Source organism: Hesperophylax consimilis, chromosome 2, assembly GCF_061612785.1.
Source record: "Hesperophylax consimilis isolate HC1 chromosome 2, BYU_Hcon_1.0, whole genome shotgun sequence".
NCBI lineage: Eukaryota > Metazoa > Arthropoda > Insecta > Trichoptera > Limnephilidae > Hesperophylax > Hesperophylax consimilis.
The window spans coordinates 37,140,407-37,165,704 of record NC_142837.1 but is presented as its reverse complement, the minus strand read 5'-3'; the positions used below and the strand labels follow the sequence as shown (position 1 = coordinate 37,165,704).

The window sequence follows — 25,298 nt, the reverse complement described above, 5'->3', positions numbered from 1 at the left end:
CCCCAACTCAAACACGAGAAATAATTTCTCAATTGAGCTGGGCAATTTTTTGTTAAAAATTTCTAATTTTTTCGCAATCAGCCTCGAAATATCTACATTTGTAAATTATTGTAATGTGTTTGTATATTCAATAAAAAAATAAAAAATAAAAAAAAGTATGTAAATAAATAATTAGTCTGATCTATTTACTAATAATTACTCAAATTATTAGTAAAAAGATTTTATAATCTTCTTATAATTCTCTAACTTCTCCATTCTCTTCTCGCAACCCAAACTAGCTTTTCATAATTTTTCTAATTTTTCTTTTTCATATCATAGTAATGTATAGATTCTGTTCAAACTATAAAATTCACCCGCCATAACACAGGGTCATCCCTAGCATGGAGGGTGAAATATCACAAAAACCATATGTACCCTCTAAGTCTTGTATTAATAAAATAAAATAAAAAATAGAAAAATATCTATATCGGACGTCCCCGACTTCTTGTACTATTAAGTGTGATTTCTCACAAAAACTCACTTTAATACGATTAAGATAATGATCTGCAAAAGTGCTTGCTGTTTCATTCACGAATGCAGTTATTTTTTTTGCCCTTTTGAAAATTATTCAGTAAAACCATAATTCATGGCAGAATTCAATTTACTCCAAGTATGCTGACACAGGGCTATTTTACGATCAGTTCAGAGAATGGATGGTGCATCACGCTCATGTGATCGTATTCTCCGGCAAATGCGGTCCAGACACGGAATATGGTAGTTATGATGATAAATTTCGAAGATAAAAGAACAGGTGATGTGCTAAATTGAAATGGCATCAGGCGTGGCAATAAATGATATAGTTTTTTTTAAATTTCAAGAAATGTTACCTACATACCTAAACTTAAAATGTTTCTTTATATCGAGAAAACGATATCAACCGAACTTACTAATTTCGGTGGTTTGTGTGTTTGCGTGAAATCTGGTTCGAACTCACATTATTAATATCTGCAAACGTCTACAAGCTATTGCAATATTTCATGCCTTTATTCTATTCGTCGCCAAAGGAATCTATAGATTGATTGATACGGATTAACTTCTTAGTGAAACTCATGCATAGATTACATTCAAATAATCCAAAACTCGATGAATAAGCTTTCAGTAAGTAAAAGTATTAATGCACGTGTTAATACATACAGAGATGTAATTTTTTAAATTTATTATCTGATCGAGGGGTGTGATGGTTTAAACTTGTTTACCAAAACCAATTGCCTGATTCCATATATAAATAAGAAGAAGATAATACACACAACACAAGATTTAGTCAATATGAAGGCATGGCCAGTGCAAAAATTATAGTTAATATGGGCAACGAACATACACTTATCTTGTGCCTACTATATTTTATATAAAGCATTTAAAAGTTAATCAAATTGTGCCGTTAATATATCAAGATTTTTTATATTGACTTTGTCTCTAAGCACCTATACATTATTGTTCGTTGTTTATTGTAACCTTTTGTATAAATATGCCCGTGAGTGTGTTTGAGTATTTTGTATGTTTTTGAGTATGAATGTGTGCCTGATTATGCCTGTAGCATGTGTTGAGTATGTTGGCTGTGTTATCTGTAGGTATGTCGTGTATTTTATGTCTGTGTATTGTAATAACTTGATATGTTTTTTTATCTCTATTTTGTACTGTGTGGTTTCTCGTTGTATTTGTGTTGTATCGTTATAATAATCATTGTGAAATTGACTTGTTGAACTACGTTTTCAGTTTAGCGGGTGTTTATAATAAAGAATAGAAAAAAAAATTGGTTTTGATATCAAATTTGCTTTGAATTAAGGTGTCACACAAGCAAGTGTGAAGATTTCAGAAAAGCGATCAAGCTGGTACCTACTTACACTTAATATAATATTTCTAACACATATTCAAAATTTGAACTTATTTGTCAAGATTTCAATATTGTCAAAAAAAATTAAACAAAGAAATGCAAATTTCAAATACAGAATTATTATTAAAATAACATATTTCTGCTACATAATTTATCGCTTGACTGAATTAATCAGTTCAAATTTTGCCCTATAATAATAATACTATGATCTGTCAAAGATGCGAAAATCAATCATTTTATATACATGTAGGATCACGAAAAATTTTTAAAATATTTTTATTGAAGGATCAGTAGAATTTATCGGTCCAGTTAGGAGTTCTACCGATCCGAACCCTCTGATATGAAAATATCTGTAGTCGGTGAATTATTTTCCCATTTGATCTCTGGTGAGTTGACGTGTTGTTCTTGTACTGTTTTGTATTTATTATGATTATATAATGCATTTGCATAATGTAGATTGACTAGATGATAATTTGTGGAAAAGTGTTTAGTTTTTCGTTTGGGGAAGATTTAACCCGGACATAACGTCGAAAAAAGTGTTTTATTATCTTTTTTTGTAACAAATGGATATAATGATATCCTCACTGGGATCTCCGGTGCTGAGGATTTCATTAAGATATCTAGATTACAATTCTAGTATAAACATACGGTTATAATTACGTTCTCTTCGTAACAGCTTTGTTGCTCAACATCGACACATTGCCTAATGGCATTTATCTCAGAACACACGAATTGTGTGCAAACACTTTGTCATAATTATCATCCTGTAGGAGCGGATCTCTAATTAAATAATAATTAGCCAAACTACTGTTACACGGCAGTTCCTGTGATGCTTTTAATCAATCTGTTGCAGCTGCAAAGACTTCCCACACCTGCCCAAGTATTCTGCAGTCCTGGGATAAGGAAATTAATTTACAAGGAAACTGCGTCGGTGTGCCTTGCAAACTTTTCAAATTGACTTACACGTAAACAATATTCGTTTAATTTTAGGCTTTTGTAATTAAAATACAAACAGCACAATATGTGCCATTAACATATATAAATATAAAGTTAAAAAGTATAAAGCATAAAGTGTAAAAAAGTTTTAAACATCCATTATATTCAAACACATATTTCTTACAAGCAACAAAATTTGTAATCATTATTTCATTCGAGGCACTTGATACATATTTATTTCGATACTACACGAAAAACTTTTACTGAAATGCCAATGCTTTGTTTTAACATTTTTGTATGTGTATTGTACTCGTCATTGTTTTGTTTTAACATATGAATTGTATTAATATCTTTTTTTTTATATATTCAATAATATTGTTATTGGGTTTCTAAAAACAGTTTATTTTTAAACAAGTTCTGTTGTGTAATTATTATTACGCGTGACAGCTGTTCCGCCCTCTGAAGGTATTATCAAACTGTCAGTTTTTTTTTATATATTCAATAATATTGTTATTGGGTTTATAAAAACAGTTTATTTTGAAACAAGTTCTGCTGTGTAATTATTATTACGCGTGACAGCTGTTTCGCCCTCTGAAGGCATTATCAACTGACAGTTTGATAATGCCTTCAGAGGGCGAAACAGCTGTCACGCGTAATAAAAATTACACAGCAGAACTTGTTTAAAAATAAATTGTTTTTATAAACCCAATAACAATATTATTGAATATATAAAAAAAAAATTAAAATGGAGTTCTACAAATTAAACTTAATAACAATAAATAGGTATTTATATCTTTCCAGCATGATTACTTATCTTGTTCTTATCTATTTATCACATTCATCTTTATAAATGCTTATGTTTCATTGCCCTAAAATGCATTATAATCCGACTAGCTAACGTGTACGCGGTGTTGCTCGACTTTTTTCTACTTTCAATAAATATAGTATCCATGTATTAAATATAAAAAGAACTCTCCAAATGTCCCCAAAGTACAGGCGCACTCATGAACTGTTCTCATTCCATGCTTCCCACACATATATAAACCTTTTGGAAGAAATTCTCTAAATGATAGTGAACGCCCTATCAAATTACGTTGCATAGTTAAGAAGAACTAAGCGCACAGATAGATGCGGATAGCGACTTTGTTTAATAATATTTAGAGAAGAAAAAAGTGGAATAAATTTTAAATTTTATTTAGTAGATAGTATGTAGTTTTGAATAAGGGCGTTTTTATTTATTTATCTGAAATCGCACAAGAGTACAAACTGCTCTCAACCGCCTGGAGCCTGTGAGACTATGGCATCCCCAATTGGGGTATGTTGTAAGGCTGGAGGCTGTAGGCTTTTGGTAGAAATGACACGCGTACACACGTCGAGATATACTCGTCTCCGTAAAATTGGATGACAGAATAGCAGTTAATATACGAAATAACTGTTGGTCCTACCCAATTGGGAGTAGGTTCAGTTCTTAGCACGGTTGGATCCAGTCTCTGGAGAGGAAGGTTCAATCTTTAGTCAAATCAATTGTTTTTTTTAAGTTTTTAAAAGTTCACAGAAGAACCAGTCACAGGGGACGAAGGTTCGATCCTCAGTCAAACCATTTTTTTTTAAACATACTGTTTGTAAAAATTGATGTTTTAAAACTTTTTTTTTACGAGTCGATTCTTTTAAATTTGAAAATGCAGTTTTATTTCATTAATTTAGTATTTTAATAAAAAAATTAAATTGTATTCCTTTTCATGGATATGTCCGTGTAATTCGTACAAAAATACTTGTAGATACAATTTTTTTTGATAACGTAATCATCATATTATTATTATGTTCGTCGATCACAAATACTTCAATCCAAAACTATATGTACAATTCATTTGATCAACATGATGCCGGGATAGAATGTACATATTATATTGTTATTTATTTATATTTTGTACAGGCATATAATATACAGGATCATACATATCGACGCCTAACTTACTAACTAACTAACCATCACGCCGTTTCCCCGCAGGAGTAGGCAGAGAGGATGGACCGCCAAACAACTCGGTCTTGGCACACACTCCTTGCCTCATTCACATTCATACATCGTCTCATACATACTCTTCTATTGTTCTGACTCTTGACATGGCCCGACTCAAGTATCTGATTCACTTGGTCGTGGCATGTCTTCCTCGGGCGTCCCCGGATTCTGCTACCATTCACATTTGCATCGTATATTCTCCTTACACTCCTTTCTTCGCTCATTCGCTCTACATGCTCAAACCATCTAAGCGTCCCTTTCTTGATCTTACTCATTACGCTTACATCACCCTTGCACTCTGCGGATCTCCACATTCCTCACACGATCATACATGGTTTTACCACACATACGCCTCAGGGATCTCATTTCAACAGCATTCAATCTACTTTCATCCTTTCTTTGCCAGTTCCATGCCTCACTTCCATACATCAGGGTAGGTACCAGCAATCCATTGTGGACTGCTAACTTCGCTTTTTTGGACAATTTTTTGTAAGCGCCTAAGCGTCTTAGGAGCCTAAGCGTAAAAAAGGGCGACAAGTCTAAAATGAGTTAATCATACGGTTTTGTAAAGAATTTTTTTCTGATCGAAACTGTATATTTAATTCGTTTTTAACTTGATTGTTACTTTCGCCCTATTGTCTTTTCCAGCGTCGATATATATGGTCCTGTATATTATGTGCTTTTTCAAAATATAAATAAATAACAATATATTATGTACATTCTATCGCGGCATCCATCACATTGATCAAATGCATTGTACATATAGTTTTGTATTGACGTATTTGAAGATCGACTAATGACATAATCCTAATGTGGTGAAAACGTCATAAAAAAAATAGTTTCATTTTAGTCATTTAGTACATTTTAGTCATTCCGGAAACGAACACAGGGCCGCAGTTATAAATAATATAAAATTACCTTGTTGTTTTTTGTAGATAACCAATATGCCGTTAAATACACAAAAAAAAAAATTCTGACTGATCGAAAAACAAAAAAAACATATTGCCTCCAGAGAGAATTGAACTCTCGACCCCTGGTTTACAAGACCAGTGCTCTGCCACTGAGCTATGGAGGCTTGTGTGGCAGTTGGCAAATTTTCTTATCCTAATCAAAATAATTTTATGACTAGTCACGTTTTGAAAATAAGTGACCCGAAGTACTTAATAATGGCAATGTTATAATTTTAACGATCGGTACAATACAGAATAATTCTACTAAAAGTTATCGTCACTGCATTGTTTTTTAAGGTGACCGGATAAATCATCACAATGATAATTCATCACATCTTTAAAAGTTATATAAAGTCATGGAAGGTGATGAAAAAAAAACTTTATTAACTGAGTTACGTAGGTTAGGTTAGGTTAGGTTAAATTTAAAAAAAATCATCGTTTATAAAGACTTTATATCACTTTTTAAAAGTGTGTTGAATTGTCACTGTGTTGAGTTATAATGGAACCGTTTTTCAAACCTTTGACGGTGGAAATTGCTCTTTAGGTCAGTTGCTATTTAAAAAAATCAATCCATAAAAAACAATGTTTTGACAACACATCTATTTTAAAAAAACATTTTTTTGTTTTGACTGAGTATAGACCCTACCTACCTACCTACCTACTAAATGTCAATCGAGTAGGACCGACGCATGCTATTTCGTGACAACGAGTCTACCTGCCGAGTAACAGCTCGATTGGATTTCGGGAAGTGCGTTAATTTCAGCCTCTAAGATTTTCATTCATTCTTTCATTCATTAAGATGAAAATTATTTTTTATTTTTTAAATTTTTGCTGTTTTTATCATAAAACATTGATATTACTACAATTTTAATAATGACTAATAGTAAGAGTATGACTAATGACTAAACTGCTACAAGGCATCTTGTCTGCAGGTTCTACCATTTTTATAAATTTAATAAACATAGCAAAATATAATCATTTTACGGTAAATTAAGTTTTAAAAAATGACAATGGCCAAAAAGCATTAACAAGATTTTAACCCTGTTAAAGCATTTCCCGGTAATATGTCGGGAGAAAAAAACTGTAGAACGTTTGAAAACTATAGATGTTTTAAAAAAACAATAAAAGAATAATATATGTGTTTAGTAAAATACTGATAGTTTAAAATTATTTAATTTACTATCCTTTTTAAAAATTGTTTGTGTGGAATTTCAAATTTAAATTTTGTGTTTGAAATTCTGTAGCAGGTATAAGATATATCTGGTCTTCGTTAACACCACTTGCGTAAATATTACAAAAAAGTCTGTGCCTACTGTATTTACTGTGAACAACACAAAATAAGCCTCATTTGTCTTGTTCCTTTAAATTTTCGTCGTTCAAAAATTAATGCCCATAATGTGGTACAGATTGACACACTTAATTTACAGTCATGAGCATGTCCACTGTGAACAAAGAGCTACAATTAAAGACGCTACTGAGTATTAATATCTAGTCAAAACTTCTTCCAATATTAGAACGCGATAAGCGGTGCCCGTAGACTGGATTCCGTAGTTTTAGTTAGAGCGTTGGGAGAGTTGGAGGTCAATTGGAGGCAAAAAAGCTGAACCTTGTTTTTCTCTTCATTTCCCATCTATATATAATTACATCAATGATTGTGACTAGTAATTTTCGTGTGTTGATTGCTCCGACTTGAGAGCTCGCAACAGTCGCAACGCGCATGCGCTCTTGCTGAATAATTAGTACAACTATACCGGTTAACATAAAAAAAATTCAGACAGACGGAATGCACAGTGGTCGAGTCAAAACATGACTTCGCTAAGCTCGCTCTGTCATCTATTTTATCAAAATAATCTTTTTTTTTTTTAAAGCAACTATTTGAATTTCATTTTGGTTTTTGGTAATGAATGAATGCGAATCTTAGAAATAAACACACTTTCTGTTTTTGTTTTTGGTAATGAATGAATGCGAATCTTATAAATAAACACACTTTCTGTTTTTGTTTTTGGTAATGAATGAATGCGAATCTTTTAGAAATAAACACACTTTCTGTTTTTGGTAATGAATGAATGCGAATCTTAGAAATAAACACACTTTCTGTTTTTGTTTTTGGTAATGAATGAATGCGAATCTTAGAAATAAACACACTTTCTGTTTTTGTTTTTGGTAATGAATGAATGCAAATCTTTCGAGAAACGAAACGCATGAGAAAAGGATAGCAATTCAAAGAATTTGTGCGTACGGATGAAATAGCTGTATTATCAATAGCCCCCCCCCTCAATCGACAGCGAGCAGCATAGTAGAATACGACGTATTGTCACTATAGTTATCCTTACTACACCTACGAATTTTTGCGTTCCCTATCTCGCTTTATTTTAAAAGCCTCGAGTAATTATATTTATTTTATTTATAAGTGATTGTGTGTATTTACGAATGGAAAGAAACTCCATCGGATTTGTTTATTGCTCAAGAATGATTTTTACACTTCTCAAAAGCACAGGAAGGCATTTTTTTCACAAAAAAGAGCCTAGAGCGACTTGTTTTTGGCAGCTAGTGACAGCTTGTCTGACGAACGAACATATGAGCTTAGTATCACAGTAAATCTTAAGTATGTTTTTGGCAGCTAGTGACAGCTTGTCTGACGAACGAACATATGAGCTTAGTATCACAGTAAATCTTAAGTATGTCCACTGGACTTAGTTCAACCACGCGAGTTGTCTCAGAAACATATCTTCTCTTTTAACTATCTAAGTCCACCACATAGATGAACAACAGCGTGGAGGACAATGTACCATCTCTTAAAATAATAAACCTGTTAAGTTTCGTAGTCGAGGGTTAAAGCTCTCGACTAGCAAATGGGAAGTCGCCGTTTAAAATCAATTTTTGTTATTTAATATATTACTCATTTTAAATAAAATATAGTATATTTGTGGTACATTTAAGAGTTGAAGATACTCTCAGTCCAGGTGTAAGACTACCATTCAGAATTGAAAAGTTGCTTTAAATGGATTTGCCCATGTTTGGTAACAAGATCAGAATAGCCAGGTGCCCTCCCACCTTCCTCATTCCTATATCCTTCCCCTCCTCGCTACTTTAAGCCTCATAACATACCCAAATTGGAGATGCCATGGTCTCACTGGATCCAGAAGGTTGGGAACAGTTGGGACTCTTGAGTGGTTTATAAAGCAAATATCTTTTGAAACTATGTGACTATCGATATTGTTGACGGGTTGGTTAACCTTAGCATCCTACTTTTATATCGGGGTAAATCAAGTACCCCATTATTTTTAATATTTGAAGAATACGAGATGCCTTATGACTGGCTACACCGATGAACAGCTCTTCCGAGTTTGACTGACAGAATGACAAGGGATGGACAAGGGATCGACAAGGGACTCTGAGTGAGTATTCTGATGATGGCGGGTGCGGTGAGAGGTATGGAAAAATGAGCTCCGTGGGTTTGCGATCGACGCGAACTTGCAAGGTTTTACATCATGCAGTGATTCCATGATATTTTCCTTTTAAAATTGCTTTGCTATACTCAAAAAATTGTTTCATTCTATCGTTTAATACTGGTACTCATTTAATAATCTCTTAATGATTTGCAATATTAGAATCATTGTATTATTACATACAAGTTTAAAAAGGCGATGCACTACGCAGTAATGCAAAATCATGTGTTTTTGGTTTGAAATTTTGGTCGTCTAAAAATGTTCAGATGCTTTAATTAAATACTGCGAGTAGAATACATGAATACATGAATGAATACTCGATAATGGCCTTTGAAATTATCGAGTATTTTTTAGATGAGTCTTTTTATAAGCCCATTTTCGGTTATTATTTTATTGTATAATGTATCAAATTAAGTTATTTATAAAATTATCGGAATTTTTTTATTATTTATGCCAGAACATCCACAAAATAAAATAAAAGGAACTGTTTGGCCATGTTTTTTTCTTGCATTAATCAAAACAGGCGGATGGTGTTAAGCGGGAATTTTTTTTTTTTTTTTTTTTTTTTTTTTTAAATACATAAACGGCTTTACTGCCTTTTATAAATAAACATATAATAGAGTACAAAATAAGAAAAATAATATTTATAAATTTACGAAATAAAATAAAAGGCACTTTTTGGCCATGTTTTTTTCTTGCATTAATCAAAACAGGCGGATGGTGTTAAGCGGGAATTTAAACCTTATCGCCATCTACGTAAGGGGTGTTATTGATAGCGGCTCTATTTAAAATTTTACACGACGTAGTGCATCGCCTTAACATTATATCACCTTGACAGATTATTTATTTGTTATTATTAATTTTGAGTCTCATTCTAACAATTATAATGTTGTGCAATAAATTACACTCTTTATTTTTATGGATTTTTTATTTAAGATTAGCATCCTTATTCTTTACACTTTAATATCTTAAAATCATACGCTCTATGGCGCACAGCATAGTTTGTTAATATAGTAATAGAAAATATTATGTTGCACTTTGATCAAATCTCTTTCACTATACAGAGAAGTCTTCACAAATGAAACTATCAAAAATAGAAATACTCGTACTATTATATTGTACGAGTATTTCTATTTTTGATAGTTTCATTTGTGAAGACTTCTCTGTATAGTGAAAGAGATTTGATCAAAGTGCAACATAATATTTTCTATTACTATATTAACAAACTATGCTGTGCGCCATAGAGCGTATGATTTTAAGATATTAAAGTGTAAAGAATAAGGATGCTAATCTTAAATAAAAAATCCATAAAAATAAAGAGTGTAATTTATTGCACAACATTATAATTGTTAGAATGAGACTCAAAATTAATAATAACAAATAAATAATCTGTCAAGGTGATATAATGTTAAGGCGATGCACTACGTCGTGTAAAATTTTAAATAGAGCCGCTATCAATAACACCCCTTACGTAGATGGCGATAAGGTTTAAATTCCCGCTTAACACCATCCGCCTGTTTTGATTAATGCAAGAAAAAAACATGGCCAAAAAGTGCCTTTTATTTTATTTCGTAAATTTATAAATATTATTTTTCTTATTTTGTACTCTATTATATGTTTATTTATAAAAGGCAGTAAAGCCGTTTATGTATTTAAAAAAAAAAAAAAAAAAAAAAAAAAAAATTCCCGCTTAACACCATCCGCCTGTTTTGATTAATGCAAGAAAAAAACATGGCCAAACAGTTCCTTTTATTTTATTTTGTGGATGTTCTGGCATAAATAATAAAAAAATTCCGATAATTTTATAAATAACTTAATTTGATACATTATACAATAAAATAATAACCGAAAATGGGCTTATAAAAAGACTCATCTAAAAAATACTCGATAATTTCAAAGGCCATTATCGAGTATTCATTCATGTATTCATGTATTCTACTCGCAGTATTTAATTAAAGCATCTGAACATTTTTAGACGACCAAAATTTCAAACCAAAAACACATGATTTTGCATTACTGCGTAGTGCATCGCCTTTTTAAACTTGTATGTAATAATACAATGATTCTAATATTGCAAATCATTAAGAGATTATTAAATGAGTACCAGTATTAAACGATAGAATGAAACAATTTTTTGAGTATAGCAAAGCAATTTTAAAAGGAAAATATCATGGAATCACTGCATGATGTAAAACCTTGCAAGTTCGCGTCGATCGCAAACCCACGGAGCTCATTTTTCCATACCTCTCACCGCACCCGCCATCATCAGAATACTCACTCAGAGTCCCTTGTCGATCCCTTGTCCATCCCTTGTCATTCTGTCAGTCAAACTCGGAAGAGCTGTTCATCGGTGTAGCCAGTCATAAGGCATCTCGTATTCTTCAAATAATACAAGTCGTTCTACGTTCTAGCAGTTTGCGCCTCGGAAGATCAGCAAGTTCTATACGGCGACATGTTTTGCTATCTCAGCAGAGCAAAGACAATACTGGCTTCCAGAGGTTCCGTAGACACCCCTAGAGATCCATTGTTGCACCCTGTCTCGAGACGGGAGCAATCTTCCCACTTCACATCACATTATAAACAGAGTTGCATTCACTTAGCGCGCACTTGCGACAGCATTCTGCGATCTGCTTCATAATTGTGGAGATATACTGAGAAACGTAAACATGAAAATTATAGACCGTTAACTCTAGGAGACGCGAAGTGTGATATGCTATATGAACTGTAAACGGGATTCAAACGGCAATAAAGGAAAATTCACACCCATTACTCATTATTAATGTTTTTAGTAAGCAGTTCTTGGTAAGAATAATTTATAAAAATGTCTATTTGAATTTAATTTTTGTTTTCATGAATGATTGCAAATCTTGGAAGTGAAAATTAACCAACTTCACGATTTTCGAACCCAGGAACTGTTGTGTTACCGGGATTACTCGACCATTGTGACCTTTTTTTTATTTTTATTATTTTACTTTATTTTATTTTTTATTTTTTATTTTTTTTTATTTTTTTTTTTTTTTTTTATTTAAATACATAAACGGCTATACTGCCTTTTATAAGAGGAAGCTACAAACCAAAAATGTGTATATTTTTGGTGTACATTATATTGTAGGTAATAGGCATTAAAATCGCTTGACAAACGGAGTATAGAAACGTTTATTTCAAGCACTAAACTGGTTTGTATTTATTTTGTCAATAATTTAATAATAAAGCAAAAAAGTTAGTCAAGTGAAACTGTCACAGATAATCTAAGCTATAATACAGTTATTTTAAGTTGTTTCCTTTACGCTTTCATTCATTTCTATTGTAAAAATATTTTTTTAGTATTGTACATTTATATTTTTACTGAGTATTTTGTTATTTTATTTGTGTTCTACTCAAGCGAAACGATAGGAAAACCTTCAATTTATCTAAAGCACATTTTTGATTTCATATTGTACACCAATTCGTTATAAAGATTAATCAAAATAGTGATTTAGCCATTTTTTGTTTTTTTAATGAGTTTTATTATTCACAATGTACATTTGTTACTTATAAATTTTATTAATTAGCTACCGGTTTCGACACGTTCTATTGACAATGTTCCCCGTTATGTTGACTCCGCCTTCCGTTTCCTTCTCAACCCCCTTCCCCTCCCTCAAATCCCCTCCCACCAAAGAATCAAACTAAATAAAACCCTATATTTCTGCACTTAAAAATTTAGTTTTAAAATAGGTAGTTAATGACACGAACGTGTCGAAACCGGTCGCTAATTAATAAAATTTATAAGTAACAAATGTACATTGTGAATAATAAAACTAATTAAAAAAACAAAAAATGTCTAGAAATTGTTACATAGTGAATGAAATACAAAAAATAGTGATTTAGCATTAAGCTTCGCTTTAAGCGTCGTATTTGTGTAGTTATTCATATTCCTAGATGTGACTGTTATCTTTTTACCTTTCGTCTTGTTCTGTTTCATGTTTCGCTTAGATTTAATATAATTATCTTCTTCTTCAATGATTTACATTTTTATTTATACAGATGAAGATTAGTTGAATAAAATTCTGTCTCTCTATACTTCTTCCATCACTTTTATGCCTGGATTCGCTTCACAGTATAAAATCTAGTTACTACGGCAATGGATTGTAATTATGTATTTCGATCAATACCTTCATTAACGATACGACAATCCTTCACCGCCTTCTGGAAGCTTTGAACCCTCTCGAACCTATAATAATACCTGTCATGTTGCAGCCGGCGAATGCCCCAGTAAGGGAGTACTGCACTGCCGTAGTTAGTTTGACATCGTCTACAATCCGAGATTGTTATGTTTAGTAGGAATAACCCCTTGCCAAGCGGGCAAGGAAAATTAACAATTTATCATCCAACTTCGGTGACAGTTGGATATTGGTATTGTTGCGAATGTATTAAAGCTGAGATGTCGTGTTTTATAAAGTGCATTTACTGCTGCATTATGAAACAGACTCTGTTTGTGAAGTGATGCTAAATTTATATTGCGCTTTAAATGTCTGTGGTAGTTTTTTTACACTGTAAAGTATTGCTTGGTTGAGTGTTGAATTATCTTAATATTCTACCGCTAGTTCAAGTAGGTAACCTCACAGTTTCAGTTGAAGTACACGATATTATTGTGTCTTTTGAAAAGTCCTTCAAGCCAGAGAGGAGAGCACATTGACTCTGAACCAAGTAGACTTCGGTTCAAAGTCCGGCATGAAAAAAATGTGTACAAACACGGAAGGGAAATAATTGATATTGTTGTGGGATTATCATATGTTCGCCGTGTTAGAGTTGAATATAAAAATTAAAAAAACGGCGACTAAAAGCCATTTATATATTTAATTATTCTTTTAATAAAGACATTTCATACACTCACATATAAATGTGTGTTTTCATGTTTCAATATATGTCTGTGAAAAAAAAATTAACATTCTACTACAACACATAAATACCTGTCACACTTAATCACAAACACGTAATACCTCAGCACACGTTCTCCTAGTAAGGTGTTCACGTAACATTTAATATCACCCACACACAGTTTTACCTATTTCAACCTATGTTCTTTATTTTTTAAACCTTCTTTCTCTACTTTTTTCTCTGTACTACAATATAAACCACTGTAATCATTTGTAAAATGTGTATTCAAGAATACACATAAATAAATAAATGTCAACGCAATTTTTATTTTGATATAAAGCGGATACTCATATTATATTTTTTGCTTTACAATTTATATTTGACCTTGAGTAGTCTGATAAATTACATTTTCAAATTGCACTTCAGATGTGACTGCGTAAGATTATTGAATTTATATAACGTTTTTAACAGTGTGTCCCTTTTTTATATGAAACGCAGTAGAGTCCCAACCGTTTGGAACCAGTGAGATTATGACATCCCCAATCGGGGTGTGTTGTGAGGCTGAAGGATAGCGGGGGGGGGGAGATGGCGAGGAGGAAGGTGCGAAAGTACCTGGCAATTCAGATCTGTTCACAAAGCCATTTCAAGCAAAGTTTCGATTCTGAATGGCAGTCTTACACCAGGGCGATACTGAGAGTCTCTTTCACTCTGGAACGTGCCGCAAATAAACTATTTATTATTTTAAATGAGTAATTTGTGAAATAACACAAATTAATTAATTAAGATTTACTTGCGCACTCCAGTATTTGTTAGTCGAGGGCCTTACCCGTCGACCATGGAGGCCATCAAAATCGTATTAACTATGTTTTTCTGAAGTGATCTGCCAGATAAGTATGTTTTCTGTATATGTTTGTATGTAAACAGATAGAGCCTTGAAGGAAAATTTTTGCAGCACCCTTCAGGCTATTAAAAAGAATGTTATTACAGTAAAATGTAATTATTGAAGACAATGTTAGCGATTTCTAAACGAAAATCTGAAACAGAAAAATCAGAAAACGATACGGTCACATCTTGAAATATGAAGACATTGTTGGTAGTTCTTATTCGAAGTATGAAGTATGATACAGTTAAAAGTGACCGAAGCGGATAGGGTCCCATTAGCTCAGTGGTAGAGCGGTGCCCCGGCAAGGCAAGGGTCCTGAGTTCGAGTCCTAGATGTGACCGTATCCTTTTCTAATTTTTCTGTTTCAGATTTTCGTTTAGAAATCGCTAATATTGTCTTCAATAATTACATATTAAAATTTGAGGTTTTACTCAATAAAGTTATTCCAAAAAATTAACAAAAATATGTATAATTTTGTTATTTAATCATTTAAATTAGTAAATGAGAGTTTAAGGTACTCTCAGTATCACCCTCGTGTAAGGCCACTATTCAGAATTGATTGTTGCAACAATTGTTTACAAATAATTCAATTATTGAAACTTTTAAGTGATGAGGTAGTTTTGACTCGTTCTGCAAGTATACTTATTGACTTCCGAGAACAGCGGTGTTGAAAAATTATGCATCTGTATATCAACTGTTCCTCTATGGATTATTAATGTTGCTTTTAAAAATTTTGATGAAAGCTGGGTTAAATTTATGTCCAAATTTAATACGCTTAAAAGCTTAAAGCATACTTGTTCTACAACGCAGAACACACGTCCATTGGAATAAGATATAATAGCCTCGGGGTTGTAATGAATCACAGAGTAGTCCCTCCTGGGGCCCTGGTAATGGTATTCACGGCTTGCGGGAAGTCTCAGCGCTAACGGAGCAGTAAGTGAGTGTTCGGCGTCCTGTCTCTATCTGTAGTCCTATAGGATCTAGGATGTATCTGGCCGACTTCGACTTCTGTGCTCCGGGTGGTAATTGCTAAGACTGTTCCCAGGAGTAGGTCCTTCAATTTAATTTAACACAAATTGGTTTACATTCAGCTTTTTTAACAATTAAAAAAAAATAAACATATTTTCAACTAATTAAACATCTTATAGGTACACACCCCTTGTTTAATTCACAGTCATGCATCGTCTCATATATACTCTTCTGTTATTCTCTAGAACTTTCGACTCTTGATATGACCCGATTCAAGCATTTGATTAACTTGGTCCTATTTACCATGTTTTTCTTAGGTGTCCCTTCTATCTTCCACCAATCACTTCCTTTTCCAAACATCCAAACTATCTAAGCGTCCCTTCCTTAATCGTGTTCATCAAGCTTTATTCAGCCTTGCCAGATTTACACATTTGTAAAACGGTCAAATATATGTAGTTTTAACACACTTAGTGATTTATTTTTTATAACGTTCAGTTAAACCCCACTCGGCTCAGAACAGATATTGTCTAGTGAGTCGGATAGCGCATATGATTTGTAAATAACCATTGATGTTAATAAACGAACGGGTTACCGGCAATATTAAAAATAAGTTACTATTTTCAATGATTAAAGATTATGTTGACTAGATAGTAGCCTAGTGGTCCAACGGCCGGCATAGTCCAGTGGTAACGCATTGGACTGCCATTCCGAAGGTCGCGGGTTCGAACCCGGAGTGCGCAAATAAATTTTATTTGATTAATTTGTGTTATTTCACAATTAATTAATTAAAATAATTAATTAATTAAAATAATATATAGTATATTTGCGGCACGTTCCAGAGTGGAAGATACTACCAGTATCGCCCTGGTGTAAGACCACCATTCAGAATTGAAACGTTGCTCCAAATGGCTTTAGCCGTGTTTAGTGACTAGAACTGAATAGCCAGGTACTTCCCCACCTTCCTTTTTCCCTTCCCCACTTACCTTCAGTCTCACAACATCCCCCAATTGGGGATGCCATAGTCTCACTGGCTCCAGACGGGAGCAGTTGGGACTGTTGTGAGGTATTCACTATAAAAAAAAAAATTAAAAAAAAGCGTTGGATTAATTTTGCAAGAGTTTTTGGGTTTCCGGTGACATTTTTGGTTGGTAGACAGTTAGGGTCTGGGGGGTTGGGCGGTTAACCGTCTGCGTGACCAGTGACGACACGTAAAAAAAACCAATTTTCACAAGTTTTTCAAAAAATAAGTTTAAAAAAAAACAAAATTTCTGAGACCAAAATTTATTTAGAATTTACTCGTTGTAAATTGAATTTGTTAACACTACTACTCTTATCAATTTGTAACGTATTTTCCATTATTAACTATGCATACCTTTCAGATATGTATTTAACTATCAAACAATAAGGCACAAAGCCATCAATCCAAATTATTTGAATTATATCATTTTTCACTCTAGCGATGATGTTTTTCACTTCATCATCAGGGAAAAGGCATCAGTCATCAGAAACATTATTCCCACATTCTTTATTCCCGTATTCATATAGAGACCGGAGAGTTCATGCTGAAAATAAAAATATAAACACATTTTGTAAAAATATCAAATTGGATTCGGATAGATTGGGTTCACAGAGTAAAAATTCCCACAAGAAATCTGTGTTCTTGATCCAAAAATCTGACTTTGTATATAATATTTTTGAAATACTTAACTGTTTATCATCGTCATTTTGAAATTCCAATGGGATGTGCAATATACAATGCCAGGTAAGAGAGACAGGTGATTTCTTAAGGGTGGTGAGGGGTGTACCGTGAACGCAAGAAAATGACAACATTGATACAATAAAGATTATTACCAACATTGAACGTTTGAAATCGACTATAAGCTGATGCTTTCCACACCCTATATAAAGTTGTTCGCGTATATATTGATTATCAAGTTTTCATAAACTTGCAAAGTAAAATTTAAATATGCGAATTAATATTGTCCCACTTAAACCGGAGACAGATGCCAACTTGGAGAAATGGAGTTTTGACAGTTGAAATACAAGCATGAAATGCTTAAATGCAATGATTCTAAGCGACAAACAACTAAATTTGATAAAATGTGTCAGTGTTGCCATCATATTGACGGTTATTTTCTCGAAATTCGTACCTGTACAATTTATATTATTCTTACATTTCAATACAATTTGGGAGGTGGGTATGGGTACCGCTGCCCCGGGAATCATTTATTAGATAACTAACACCCCTGCCATAGGTCACCCCAAGTGGTTCACTACGTTTGGTGCCTTATTAGGGGTGCCCGGGTTCATGGGGGGGAGGTTTGCCTAAGTATTGCCAATAAATGCGTTTGCCCAGCTACTGCGTTCCGGGCAGTATCGGGAGAGACTGGTTGAGGAAGACCTTTTGACCTTTCCAGCCGGACTCTCTCTCTCTCGACCAATCGCCTTGCATCGCAGTGAGAGAGATGGATTCACTCGTCCCTCACTCATGAACACACTGACCCCCAAATTCCTACCCACCACACAAATATAACTGTTTTTGGTCTACTTCTAATTTGATCAGTTTGAAGACTGAATCACAAATAATGCGATTAAAGTATAAATTTTAATCTTTAATTATTAAAAACAATATTATAACATGTAAATGAAAATTTCAAACAGAAAGATCAGAAAAAAAATAAATAAATCTAGGACCTTAATCCAGAACCCTCGTCTTTCCGGGACGCCGCTCTACCAACTGAGCGAATATGTATCATATATGTATCATACTTCGAATTAAAACTACCTTTCTATATGTAGAATTAAATCTATTTAATTGTCGCATCCCACCAAACAACCCGCCCTAATATATTATCGTCTTCTTCATTTATAAAATATCAGATTGATTTGTATAACCTTCAAATGTTGATCCAATAAAATTAAAGTTTTAACTAAAGGCGTCTGTTTTAGAAAAATTGTAGCTACATAACATGCAGAAATTTTGCTCGTTCTGCTTTAAAACAATGCCCTAGCTTTTTACCGTTTCCTCAAAGTGAATTACTGCTTCAGAGCGCATTGCACAAGAGAGCTGACACAATGCGAGCGGTTGGCGAACCGCCATAATGGCCCCTAACAAAATTAACTTTATACGAATCCATTGTTGGCCAGTTCTACCCTTAAATTCTGGTGATGAAAAATGTAGGGGGTAAAAATATATCGACGAGTTTGAACTAACTTACAGTTGGTGTTTTTGTAAAAATTTGGGGTTGAAACTAGTTATTTTCAATGGAGAATATATTTATCGGTGACTAGATACAGAGTTTGTGTTCTTGTACATTCGTTTTCTTATACACAAAGCATTGGATTATACTTACCAATAATCATAATTTCACTTCGTGGCACCATTTTAATTTAATGGAAATAAATAATTTATCTTTGGAATAACTCAATTGTGATATTTAATTATTAAAGACGATATTAGCAATTTTTTCAACGAAAATTTTAACAAAACAAACAAAAAATGAAACAGATGCACTAGGACTTGAACCCAGGTTCGCCTTATCATAAAACAAATTCAGCATACTCAGACAAATGAGTTAAAATATTAATTTGTCATCCATTTTTAATTCCAAGATTTACCAGGAGTGCATGATATTGCAGGGTGTCCTATCCTGGTCACGGATGGAACGTGACTGAGATCGGCCGACAGCGAGTAACAGATCTACTTCCAGACAACCGTACGCGGTATTAAAATTCAGAGAGCGAACAGCTCAGCAGCGCAGAACAGTTACTGGTTCCTCGTTCCTGCACCGCTGCGCGCGTCTGCGCTCCGGATTATCAGGGAAATTAATGCTAGTCATTTTATTTACATACAACGTGTAACTTATTAATTTATTGGTTTTGATCGTATGGGAAAACAGAAAATATTCCACTTTATTCAAAATGATTCATTACATCATATGTGGTTTCTGATTAAAGTGCCGAGGAAAGTGCTGAGTCAGCGCAGACGGCTGGCTGCCGCCTTAGCGTGATGAGGAGGATGAAATGAGAACACGACTGTTAAGAGTACCCAAAGGTACCTACATACAAAATAAATTTAAAAAATTTGTATATATTTGTTTATTTTTTTTAACATATCCTCTAAAAATATTTTTTCATCCTTCATAATATTACTATTGTGTAGAGGGAGGAAAAACAAATTATTACTCGTTTATTGTTGCATTTTATCATGTAAAAATTTCTAACAATATTAATAACTCTGTCTTTGGAATCCAACGATTTAAAATCAACCCAGTACCTACCTTATATTATTACCTACCTAATAAGTACAATTATTTCTATTTATTCCTTCTGTTTTCTAAAGTTGAATAACTATTTTATTACTGAAGTTATATTTTTTATGTATTTTAAGTTTGTAATTATCTTTCTTATTCTAATGAAATTTGTATTATGTTACATATTTAAGATTTAAAAAATATGTTTTTTTTTTGTAATTATCTTTCTGTTTGTTGTTGATATTACGTTGATATTATGATGTAATTTTAGTCAATGTATGAAAGAATGTATTTTTTAAAACACCTCATAAAATATACTGTCACCACTCCTCAAATCAAAGCCGAGAAATAATTTCTCAATTAGTTTGATAAGTTACAGTTTAAAAAATACACTTTTTCGCATTTATCCTTGAACACTCTATATGTCTCAATCTATTGTAATATGTTTGCATATTTAATAAATAAAGTAACTAGGTAAATGTTGAGCGTGCGTTTGGCGTGTTTTCCGACTGTAATATTACGCATTACGCAAGAATATTTCACAATATATACTTACCCATGCACCAACAAAAAAAATAGAAAAATTAATTATTTTAAAATTTTCTGAATAATCTGTAGATTTTGCAACGGTCAGACATTTCACTTCTACAAATATCAAGATTGACTTTCCCCAGTAAAACAGGGTAATCTCAAGATTGCCTCTGCGTTCTGTGCGCCGCGATAGCGCTGCGCTGTTCGCTGTTTTCGGCGATAGAAATGGCAGTGTTTTCCTCTCGGCTCATAACTTCAGCAAAATAATACGGGGCCAACGGGATAACCCACATACATACAAATGGAGAGGCAATTTTCAGTTTCAATGAATGTTCCTCATTTGGTAGAAAAGGAAATAATGGGCAACATGAACTTATTTTAATATAAAAAAAAAAAATTATGAAGATGGGGATTCTCGTCTAACTAAAGTAGAAGTAAATTAACAAAAAAATCTTATATTTCTAGAAATTCAGTGAAAAGTAGACTTTGCATTCAAAAAAATGTTTTGTAATTTTTATTATTTTATATTTAAAAACCAGAAATTCATCTAAAATCATAAGATGAAGTAGCCACCTATATACCTAATTAAAGTACGTATATTTTTAAAATTTTAAAATTATCAATTCGGAGGCGGGTTTGGGTACCGTCGCCCCGAAAACTATTTAATGAGTAACCAACACCTTTGCCATAGGACACCCCAAGTGGTTCGCTACGTTTGGTGACTAAGAAAGGGTGCCCGGGCTCATCGTGCGAGGTGTGGTCAGGAGGCGCCTGTCCACCAGCTGCGTGGGGTGCCAGATCAGGAGAGGTTGGTTTCGAGAAACCCTTTGACCTCTGCAACTGGTCTCTCATGTCCATCACTCTTAGATTCGCTGATCCCTAGATTCATACCAACCCTCATACCTTTTACCTTCCCAGAATTTTCTCTTCTTCCTTTCCTTAAAAAAAAAACCTCCACACAGCATCCCAAAATATGAAGACATAGGCCTCGAAGGAGAATATATTTTTCTCAGGGCTTCCTGTGTGGGGTTAATGTCAGTTTTGACCGGTCAATAGCTGAGTTGGCTAAGCGTTTGGATCCCACCCAGGCATCTCACTTTCAATCCCTCGACTGGCTAAGTCCTCCATCACAACACAAGCACTATTTTCCGCTTATTTTGGTGGAAGTGGGAAATTTTCAAATGTTGTCGAATCTTCAATTCGAATTTTCAAATGGTTATTCGTAATCCGGGAATGTTTTTCTTTCAATAAAAAATAAATGTAAAAAATGAATATATGTACAATTTGTCCAAAGAAACGTCACTCAATGATAATTTTTGTTTTAAACTTTCTTCAGGCATGTAGGTACCATAGTACTGAAAAATTGCAAATAAAATTTTTATCAAATAATAAGTACATATTTAAAAAATAATATTTTGTTAACCATTAAAACGACCACTATCTTGAACCGGAAACGGAACGTACAAATTTTTTTTACAGAAACACGAAATGCAAAATGATCAAATTAAAAAAGAACTTCCCTGCTGTCTATGTTTAGTCAATATTTTGTTATGTGACCATAGGAGTATGAAGTAGAGGGAACATGTTAGTTTGAAAGAAAATGTATAGGAAATTTATGTATGTTAAGCTGGGTTTCCATACAATCTATTTTATGAGAATCCATGGTTAATTTATGGAAGGAAAGTTGAAATCAATTCAGTTTTGGGTTTTCTATTCCATATAAAAACCTATTATAACTAATCTATTTAATTGATTCTATGAAAAAGATCATGGGGGTCTCACCTTAAGAGAAACGCGGGCGGCGTTTTCTCCATAAAAACGTATTCCGCTATTTCTTGTCTAAATTTTGACACTAGTGCAAATGTTTACAAATATGGCATAGAGATCAACTACTTGCATGTTCCTACGTTTTGATAAGTTACTACCTATATGAGTTAGAACCCCCCAAAAGTACACAAATTTGAAAACGTGATTTTAAAAAAGCAAAACGTACAGACATAGAATTTTTTTATGTAGAGTGTGAAAAAATTGATCCGTTTTAAAGGAGAAAAAAAGCCTAAATTTTAACCATTTTATTAGTACATTAGGCTGATAAAATTAGCCTAAGGTACTTGTTTCTTTCGCTTAGTATTCGAGGGGATAACAGCGACAGTGACAGCAACAGTTTTGAAAAATATATCTATTTCTCGGCGTCGGCGTTTCCTTTTCAACACCAAAATGTATTAAAATTATTATGAATAATAGTGCATGAAAAATATTACTAAATTTGAGGCAAGTTTCCCCGGAAAGACCGGTGATATCAAATATTTGTGGGCGACCCAGTGGCACGACGGGCGCCGCTTGGGATTGCCTGATGACCCCATCGTCTGCCTGCTCACAGCTCAACCAAGACTGCAGTATCTAGGTACTCCCAAATAACCCCTGACAGGGATACAAATAACATTTCACTTGACACTGTTTTCATGCTGTAAGTACTCTTTCTGTGTTTGCTTGTAAACATCAGCATAAAATTAAATTGTTTTTTTTATTTTTACTTTGCCACCTCCTATTGGCGTTTGATCAGGAAAATGCAGCTCAAAATAATTCAGTCTCACAACACTCGTTTCAGTCACGTAAGTTTCGAATACGTAAGTAGCGGGTCTTTCTCTATCACGTCTTCCATAAATCTTACTCAAGATTGTAAGTTAGGTATACTTGGATTTGTGGCCCCTCGAAATGAGATCATGGCATTGGAGTTATCGTGTTATGCTAGTATTTAATTTACCATTAATAAAAATCAACGAAAAATCTAACTACGCATTAGTTCAGTCTATGACGGCCGGCATAGTCCAGTGGTAACGCATTGGACTGCCATTCCGAAGGTCGCGGGTTCGAACCCGGCGTGCACAAATAAATTTTATTTGATTAATTTGTGTTATTTCACAATTAATTAATTAAAATAATATATAGTATATATAGTATATTTGCGGCACGTTCCAGAGTGGAAGATACTACCAGTATCGCCCTGGTGTAAGACCACCATTCAGAATTGAAACGTTACTCCAAATGGCTTTAGCCGTATTTAGTGACTAGATCTGAATAGCCAGGTACTTCCCCACCTTCCTCTTTCCCTTCCCCACTTACCTTCAGCCTCACAACATCCCCCAATTGGGGATGCCATAGTCTCACTGGCTCCAGACGGGAGCAGTTGGGACTCTTGTGAGGTATTCACTATAAAAAAAAAAAAAAAAAAAATTCAATAATATTCCATTATCAGTTAAGGAGCAGTTTACAAAACTAGCCTGAAAAATTATACTTACAAAGATCCAGACTTGAACTAGTATTCTTAGAATTTAAAGATCTTAATTTAAATACTTTTTTACTAGACTTAAATAAATATTTGCATGCCCTAAACTAAACACTTATTTTTCCCAACACCACAATACGTACCATGAAATATTTTTTTTAATAAATTACCAGATAAAATTAGAGCATTAAAGACAAAATATAAATATTAAACCCTATAAAAAACCTGCTTTATTTATTTCAACGGAAAATAAAAAACAAATAATCCTTTAATATTCTATCGTTCTACACAATATTTTTTCTTCTCATTTCTAAATACATAAATATGTAAGTATTTTAATTTCATAATCATGATAACGATGTAACCATAACTACATATTTAAAAAAAATCAGAAATGTTTAATACTATTTGACAAAATTATGCATATATAATAATTAACGGTTAAACTTTTATTTTTTTCCACATTTACACTCCAATTCCACCCAGAATAGAAATAAATAATTCATAATTCTTTCTTTGATTTAGTTTGTTCTATTGCTCAATAGAAAAACATTTTGAATAAGAGATCGTTAAGTCTGAAGAAAATATCTTAAGTAGCTTATGAAACATTCTTGATAATTAAAGGCATTATCATACCGAAAACATAAACATGTTCAATTCAAGTGGAAGTACCTACTTACTTCTGAGGCATTTGAGGCGAGAAATATTTGGGCATGGCGCCAGGAAGCTTTATCCGCGACCTGAGACCAGGGACCAGAGGGGCAAATCCGGTTCTACTTAAGGATAAGGAATTATCTTTTTGCTTAAAATTAACGATTTTTCATTAACTAGGGGCGATTCCGTTTCTGCTTAGGGATAAAAATTGTCCTTCGACCTTAGAAATAACAACTTGTTCAACTAGGAATGATTCCGGTTCTACTAAAGATTGGGAATTAAATTTAAATAGCGCCTTTGAGGTGGTTTTTCGTGAAAACGGCACTTTGTAGCCAAATGTTTTTATTATTATTGTATTACTAAAATTAATGACTTTTCCGTTAAATTCAATTCCAGAGGGGCGATTCCGGGTTTACTTGGGAATTATACTGTTTCACAGTCATCCGAGAGAACTGGAACCGCAGTCAATGAAAAGCTATTAATTATAAGATTAAGGGCAATTCCTAATCCTTAAGTAGAACCGGAATCAACCCTAGTTACTGAACAAGTCGTTATTTTTAAGATCGAAGGATAATTTTTTATCCTTAAGTAGAATCGAAATCGACCCAATTTAACGAAAAATTCGTTAATTTTTAAGGTTACG

The 25,298-nt window shown here is 33.3% G+C and overlaps 1 non-coding gene across 1 annotated transcript; it reads right to left on the bottom strand.

The window, feature by feature from the left end:
* Positions 1–5,826: 5,826 nt before the first annotated feature.
* Positions 5,827–5,898, bottom strand: TRNAT-UGU (transfer RNA threonine (anticodon UGU)). The gene has a single exon. It is a non-coding gene; the product is annotated as a tRNA-Thr (tRNA).
* Positions 5,899–25,298: the final 19,400 nt, after the last annotated feature.